Below are 8,737 nucleotides of genomic sequence, written 5' to 3' on the forward strand. Positions count from 1 at the left end.
TCCCGAAATCCACACACATCGTTACAAACCAGTCTAAATGAAGAGCGCATAAAAACAGCCCATTTCAAACATCATCTTGAGATGGAATTTAGCATACAAATGAGAAAAAGCATAAAGAATCAAACTTTATCAAACAAGAGCATATAAAACGACAAGTAAGATGGAATTTCGACATTTTTGTCGAGTAACCTATCACCATTAACTCGAAAGCTCTTTAATCTTCAAATAAACGGTCCACAAAGCTCGAGTCTTCCTCCGTGTCTTCGAATCCTTCACCTAGCAACCATAATACCCGAAATTGGCTACCAAACATGCAACACTTTTAAGACGGGTCGAGGCAAAAACTCAACAAAAATGGAACTTTCTTACCTAGAAAGTTGAAGGACGGAAAGAGGAAGAGATTGGTGCAAAAATCAAAGGAAACGGTTGAGAAACTAGGGAGCAATCTACGGTTGAAGGTAGGAGTACTAATGGTGATTATGTGTTGTTGTTGTTGTTGTTGCTGTGTTGTTGTTTGCTGCGAAAAGAAAATAAAAAGGGAAGGGAGCAGGGGTATGGACGGTATGAGTGTGAGAGATGGAGAGAATAAAAGGATTTATTTTAAGTGTAGAGTATAAAGTGATGTGTTGTGTTGTCGAAATCGGGTCGGTCCGAATTAATCTAGGTTCACAAGTGAAATGTGACGGTCTTTTGCTAGACGGAAATACGTCTTAAATCTACTATAACTTAAGATGGAATTTATTATTATTATTATCACTATTATTACTATCCGACTAAATATATATATTTTTATATAATTTGAGCTTTAAAAATATAATTCTTATAAATATTAGGCTTAAAATGTAATTAATTAAATTAAGTAATTTAAAAATATAAAATAAAGTAATAGAATGGTTAATTAAATTATAAATGCTAAAGTGGGAAATTCGCGGGTGTTACAATCATCCCACCTTTTCAAAAGTGTCGTCCTCGAAACTTGAAAGTAGAAAATGAAAGGTTATAAAGATAAAGCCGGATTTTTTGCAATCGGTAACCAAAACGTTAAAAGGTTACTTATTGTAAGAATAAAAATTTCTTTAAAATTTTCAGGTAGAATTTTCCAACAGTACCAGATTCTCGTCAAAGGAACGGAAGTGTTCTCGTTGTGCATTCAACAACATCACATTCCAGATCAAAGACAAGGTCAAATACAAAATCATTTGTAGAAAACCACAATCAAAATACTTTCAAAAACATTTATGGAGATATTTCAAAAGTATAAGTCTCCTTCATGGAATGAAATTGCTCTTGTCGTGCACACAAGAGCGCTAACTTTCCAAGTCAAAGACAATTTCAAAACAAAATCATTCGCCGATAAGGTAGAACAAGTTATTAGACACCTTGAATAACGAGTCCTCACGTCCCATCAACGTTAAAACCAAATAAAAATGATAATCCACTCAAATTTTCTTTTGCAAAAGCCAAATGAAGATTAAAAGATTCATTTATAAACTCTAAAAGGAGTCAAGTTCTCGAAAATATAACATTAAATTTTGACAAGGAAAACATAAATAGATCAAGGTTAGCTAGAACTTGAGCAAAATTAAAAGAAATCTCGGGTTTAGCAATCAAAGATCATGTTAAAAAAGTCTATACTCAAAGAACAAATAGGGGAACTCAATCGAATTTTCATTTTCAAACATTTAAAATAAAAGTAACATAAATTTTTAACAACGAACCAAAAATGGTAGCTTGAAATGTTTGAAAATTGTACGAACCGAAAAGCAACTTAGACATCATAAATAAAAAGTACGCTAAGAGGATCCAAACTTAACCAACAAAAGAGCTATGATGAACTTACTAGGAGTAAGAGTCGAAGTAAGGTCAAGAAGGATGTCAAAGATAGAGTTTTTATAAGCCTCTAGACTAGAATCCAAAGGGGAGGCACAACAAAAGAGTAGGAGATGCATGAACGATAAAGCTTATGGTCAAGGAAGAGGGGAATTTAGATAACAAGGAAATGCCAGGTAATCAAATCTCAAACACAACATCGTCTTAAACGGTTCTGAAAACTTCCTAATAAAATAAATCTCACAACCACATTACCTCCAATGATTTCCTCAAAATAACTTACGTCACTTTACATCTAAGCTACTCCATGAAACAAAGTATTTCACCACACTTGTGATTCAAAAATTCCCAATCATTAAACATCCACAACGACCTCCACAAAACAAGATCAAGACTACTAACAAAGTTATACTCATATCCAACCACGTCAAAAGATAACACCAAACTATGTATGGTTATCAACATCCTAAAGGTATCTCCTTCTAAACTCACATCATAAACTTCACCACATGTTTACTCCTAAAGTAACAACGCTCAACCTACTAAGCTTTTAAATCCCAAATAAGATTAGTAAAGTCAAGTTCCATAATCTTAGTAACATAGGCAACTCACACTTAACACACAGAATCCCACCAATCAATTATACTCACTTTATCAAGAAACTAGGTATAAGAATTACCAAGGTATGTCTCACCACACTACCTCAGCCTTTCTAACAGTACAACCTCTTAAAACCAGGGTTATGGGTCAACCACAAACAAACTCCACAAAGACAAATTTTTCAACCAAGGTTAACATTCCATAAGACAAGGATGGAGGTGTCTATGGGGGGTCTTATAAGAATAAAAGGTACAAAGGCAACTTCCAAGATATGATAGAAGAGCTGCGGAAGGTAAAGGAGCACAAGGATGAAAGGACAAGATAAGGTACTCTAAGAGAGGAGGAATCTTCGGAAAGGAAGAAACATTCTTCAAGAGAAAGAGATTCGTATACAAGGTGTTATAGAAGGAGAAACAAGAAACGAAGGATAGGTCAGGCGGGTACCAAACTAGTTTCAAAGGTAAAACAAAAGAGGGTTTAGAAGAGGAATAGCATCAAGAAGTAAAAGAACAAGGCAAGGTACATAACAACGAAGAATATCTTTGAGGAAGTAGAAGCATTCTTCAAAAGGTTGAATAACTCTTAAATTTCCGACAAAAGGCACCAAGTCTTGATCGCAACAAGGGCAAGCTCGCACTTATTGATCCAAGGGTATAAAAATCAACAAACATGTTAGAACTGTGGGGTAATATCCGTATAAGACCCTCTAAATTTAGGACTATAACGTAAATTTAAACATGCAATTTATAGTCATAAAACGAAAAACATAATGAAATGATTAATGTATAGAAATCAACCTCGGGTCCTTTGATGCACGGCGTAAAGAACAGAAATCAAACCAGATTCCCTCCTAATTGTTGCACCCAAGACCTTGTCCGAGATATGCCCTTGTGCTAGATGGTGTTCTCCGATTGCTTTGCAATATTGGGAGAAGCGATGTGTGTTTTTCGAGATGAGAGATCTCGGGTTTTTAGAGGAGAATACTCTTCAAAACCCTAATTTTTGTTTCAAATGATGATTAGGTCAGAAGGGAGGAGAAGCTCTCCCTTTTGATCCCTCTCACTCGGCAAAACCGAGACCCACACAAGGGAAGTGGGCTTCCACTTCCTCTTGGTTTTAACTCGTGGTCCGGTTCATTAAATTCCAAATGTATATGACGCGGTTTGATTATAAAAGCGTTATCGGTTATCGGAAATTAAGGCATCGCTAATAATACGGGTTAGTTGAATTATTAATTCGTGTCCGACAAAAACAGTATTGTATAATTATATTCAATATACATTTAATTAAATATAAATCGTTTTATATTTAATTTACGAATTAATAGTTAATTCGCCTTAGCCCATGATATTTAATCCGTATTAAATATAATATCTCAACATCACATATTTGACTAATTACTAGTCAAATAACTCGGACTCTTGGTTAGTCAATCTTGGCATCTACATGACAAGTATTTTCATACCGTCACATCTCTCGAACGTATCCTATAGGTGTGACTTTTAGGGACCAGTTGATCACCGCCATCCGTATGACAATAACGTCAAACTTATCTAGCAAGCCAACCGTTATTGATAAACGTGGATCAACTGATAATAATACCAAAGTATGCCCTTTGATCCTTTTAGAGGTTTATAAGTCCTTGCACTAACTGTTAAGGACACCAACCCCAACAAGCTCCCACTTGTCCGTACAAGTGTATGTGCAATGACGTTATCCGCACTAACTGGAGGACACAAGCTCCAACAAACTCCCACTTGTCCGTACAAGTGTATGTGCGATAACCGATCCTCATATTCATTTAAAATTTCTCCCACTCAATGTAAAACAATTTGCAGATCCGGATCCACAAAGGTCGTATTTTACAATCGATCTGTATCAAGAGTGGTTTCCCCGACTAGAGAGTAACTTAACTGATAAAACGAATCCGTATCCGAGCATGGCCATGCATTTCGATTCTGACTCCTCGAGTGGCCCCGAGAAATATCGAGTACCGATAAAGGCTGAATATTTCCTTCAACTCGACTCCTTCCGATCTAAGCACAGCATGAAATGACCCAGAAAAAATCTACTTGGCCCCCTGTTACGGATGACCGTGAGAAAGAAACCAAAGTCACCCAAAATCTGTCGTAGTCTCAAGAGACAGTCGATAGTCAAAAGAATCGACTCTTAGGATCACCATGGAGGTCCTATCCACGACCGGGCATCGAATGTTATAAAACATTTAGGACTCCACGTCGATGTCACAATAGTGTCCTACAAAATATCCGTATAAATCGCCTCTGTGATTGGTCAGTCAACCGGTTGACTTATGGCTCGTTGAACCCACCATCAACCAACGTCACAAAATAATTGCCAGAGTTATCAGCTCATGTGGGCAATTAAGGACTAACAAGATATGATGTTTGTTCAGTTCACTTTGTGGTGTTCAAAATTGTCGTACAATTCCACATGAAAAACAAAATATATATATAAAATGTCAAAACGATGATGTCGTATAGAGTACAAAGGAGAATGAATCTAATCCATAAAAGAGTACTACAACTCAGGAACACGTTTGATTCCCATGGAATTTACGTGCCCTTCATGCTTATCTTGTCGTAATGCTTTAGTGAGAGGATCTGCTATGTTATCATCAGTAGCAATCTTTTCTATCACTACTTCCTTTTGCTCCACGTAATCCCGGATTAGATGAGCTTTCCGTTGTACATGTCTAGACTTGTTGCTAGACTTTGGCTCCTTAGCTTGGAAGATGGCACCACTATTGTCGCAATAGATGGTGATCGGGTCATTCGAACTAGGCACTACGATAGCCCATGTAAGAATTGACGCATCCATATCGCTTCCTTTGTAGCTTCAGACGCGGCATAGTACTCGGACTCGTCGTAGAATCTCTTTGTAACAGATTTGTTTCGAACTCTTCCAGTGATGCAGCGCCATTAAGAGTAAAAACGAATCCAGACTGAGATTTCGAGTCATCTCGATCCGTTTGGAAGCTAGCATCTCCGTAACCGGTTGCGCATAACTTTTGATCGCCTCCATAAGTCAATGCCCAATCTTTAGTCCTCCGTAGGTACTTAAGAATGTTCTTGACAGCTAACCAGTGTGATTCACCCGGATCTTTGTTGGAATCGACTTGTCATACTCAATGCATATGCCACGTCCGGACGTGTGCATATCATGGCATACATGATTGATCCTATAGCCGAAGCATAAGGAATCCGTGTCATGCGCTCTTTCTCTTCCGGTGTCTCTGGTGACTGAGACTTGCTCAAATGCACCCCTGGAGCCATAGGAATAAACCCTCTCTTGGAGTTAGTCATGCTGAATCTCTCCAGGACTTTGTCTATGTAAGACTCCTGACTGAGAGATAGCATCCGTCGTGATCTATCTCGACAGATACGAATGCCTAGAATTCTTTGTGCCTCTCCCAGATCTTTCATCTGGAAATGGTTTTTCAACCATACTTTCACCGAAGTTAAGAGAGGTATGTCATTCCCAATCAGGAGTATGTCGTCAACATACAATATTAGGAAGACAATCTTGCTCCCACTCGACTTGATATATAAACATGGTTCCTCGACCGATCGAGTAAATCCATTTTCTTTAATCACTTGGTCGAAGCGATGATTCCAACTCCGAGATGCTTGCTTAAGTCCATAAATGGAACGCTTAAGTTTGCATACTTTCTTAGGATGTTGTGGATCGATGAAACCTTCGGGTTGCACCATGTACAACTCTTCCTCCAAAAAGCCGTTTAAGAAGGCGGTTTTCACGTCCATTTGCCAAATTTCATAGTCATGAAAAGCGGCGATCGCTAAGATAATCCGAATGGAACGCAACATGACTACGGGTGCGAAAATTTCATCGTAGTGCAAACCTGGCACTTGGGTGAAACCTTTAGCAACTAGTCGTGCTTTATAGATATCTTGTTGACCTTCCATAGAATGCTTTATCTTGTAAAGCCATTTGCATTGAAGGGGACGAACCTTAGCAGGTAAGTCAACAAGATCCCACACGTTGTTCTCATACATGGAGTCCATCTCGGATTGCATGGCCTCAAGCCATAGCTTTGAGTCAGAACTAGTCATGGCACCTTTATAGGTTGCGGGTTCACTACTCGTTAAGAGTAGAACGTCATCTATGTCATGTTCCTCGACCATACCAATGTATCCATGCGGAGGAATAGAGACTCTTCCCGACCTCCTAGGTTCCTCAGAATATTCACGCAGCCGGGATTGAAGGAACAGTTCCTCCAATGGTTGCTCGGTGTTTGGTTTGGAATCTCCGACAGTCGAAGGTTCTATCACTCTTGCATTCTCGAGAAATTCCTTCTCTAAGAATGTCGCACTAGCCGCAACAAAAACACGTTGTTCGGTTGGCGAATAGAAGTAATGACCAAGTGTTCCTTTAGGATAACCTATAAAGTATGTCTTGACCGATCGCGGGCCGAGCTTATCCTCGTGTCTCCACTTGACATAAGCCTCGCAGCCCCAAACCCGTATAAAGGACAAGTTAGGGACCGTTCCCTTCCATAGTTCATATGGAGTCTTGTCAACAGCTTTAGACGGACTTCGGTTAAGTATTAGAGCGGCTGACATAAGAGCATAACCCCATAACGAGTCAGGCAACACGGTGTGACTCATCATGGATCGAACCATATCAAGTAGTGTTCGATTTCTCCGTTCGGACACACCATTCAACTGAGGTGTTCCAGGTGGAGTTAACTGTAGGGCAATCCCACAGTCTTTTAGGTGCTGATCAAACTCGTGAGAAAGATACTCGCCACCACGACCCGAACGCAGTGTTTTAATCTTCCTACCTAATAGGTTCTGTACCCTATTCTGGTATTCCTTGAATTTCTCAAAGGATTCACTTTTGTGCTTCATTAAGTAGACATAGCCATATCTACTTAAATCGTCCGTGAAAGTGATGAAATACCTATAGCCTTCTCGTGCGGTGATTGACATAGGTCCACATACATCCGTGTGTATGAGTCCTAATAGGTCAGCAGCGCGCATTCCAACACCTTTGAAGGAAATCCGAGTCATCTTACCGATGAGACATGATTCACACGTGCCAAATGATTGAAAATCAAAGGCCGAGATAGCTCCATTTTTGATGAGCTGTTTTACGCGTTTCTCATTAATGTGTCCCATACAGCGATTGCCATAGATATGTTTGATCTTTGTCACCAACCTTTAACTTTTTATTCATTACGTGTAATATTTCCGTGGTCTGATCTAAAACATAAATTCCGTTCATGGAGACCGCCTTGTCAGTAAATCATATCGTGTAATGAGAAAATGCAAGAATTATTTTCTATTACAAATGAAAAACCAAGTTTATCAAGTGCAGAAACTGAAATAATGTTTTTCGAAAGACTAGAAACATAATAACAGTCATATAATGACAACTCAAATCCGCTAGGAAGCTGGATCACATATGTCCCCTTGGAGATGGCAGCTACTCTTGCTCCATTCCCAACACGCAGGTCCACCTCACCCTTTACGAGGGGTTCGATGTTTCGGAGCCCCTGCACATGATTTCACAGATGAGAACCACAACCAGTATCAAGTACCCAAGTTCCGTAACTTGCGTGGTTAATCTCGATCATATGAATAAAAGTAGAAGAAGAGGAAGACATACCAACAGGTTTAACACGACCTGCCTTTAAGTCCTCATGATAAACAGGACATGTGCGTCTCCAATGCCCAGTCTTGTGGCAATGATGGCATTCCATGTTATCATTCTTGCTCTTTGTCACGCCTGATGAGGTGCTCGACTCACCAGGCCCACTCTTACCTGAACCCGACTTCTTGAACTTCGCCTTACCTCTCTCGCTAGGTTTGCACGAGCTTTGCCCTTACCTTTCCCTTTATTCGACACAACGAGAACATCTTGTTTCATGCTCCCACTGAACTTCATGTCCTTCTCGGTGCGTACGAGGAGGAGTGCGAGTTCATGCGGAGTTTTCTTCAAATCATTCATATAGTAATTCGCTCTAAATTGCGAATAACCATCGTGGAGTGAATGAAGAATACGGTCGATAACAATATTCTCGCTGATGTTACAGTTAAAGGTCTCAAGTTTCTCGACATTCTCAATCATCTTTGAGAATGTGTGGGCTAACCGGTTGGCCCTTCCGGAGTCTCGCATCAAAGAAGCGAGTGGTATGCTCATAGGTCACGATTCTCGGTGCTTTCGAGAATTCCTTAGTGAGCGTGGTGAAAATCTTGTTTGCACCATGGGCTATGAAGCGTTTCTGCAAATTGGGTTCCATTGCAAAAATGAGTACGTTTTTAAT

Source organism: Silene latifolia, chromosome Y, assembly GCF_048544455.1.
Source record: "Silene latifolia isolate original U9 population chromosome Y, ASM4854445v1, whole genome shotgun sequence".
NCBI classification, from domain to species: Eukaryota; Viridiplantae; Streptophyta; class Magnoliopsida; order Caryophyllales; family Caryophyllaceae; genus Silene; species Silene latifolia.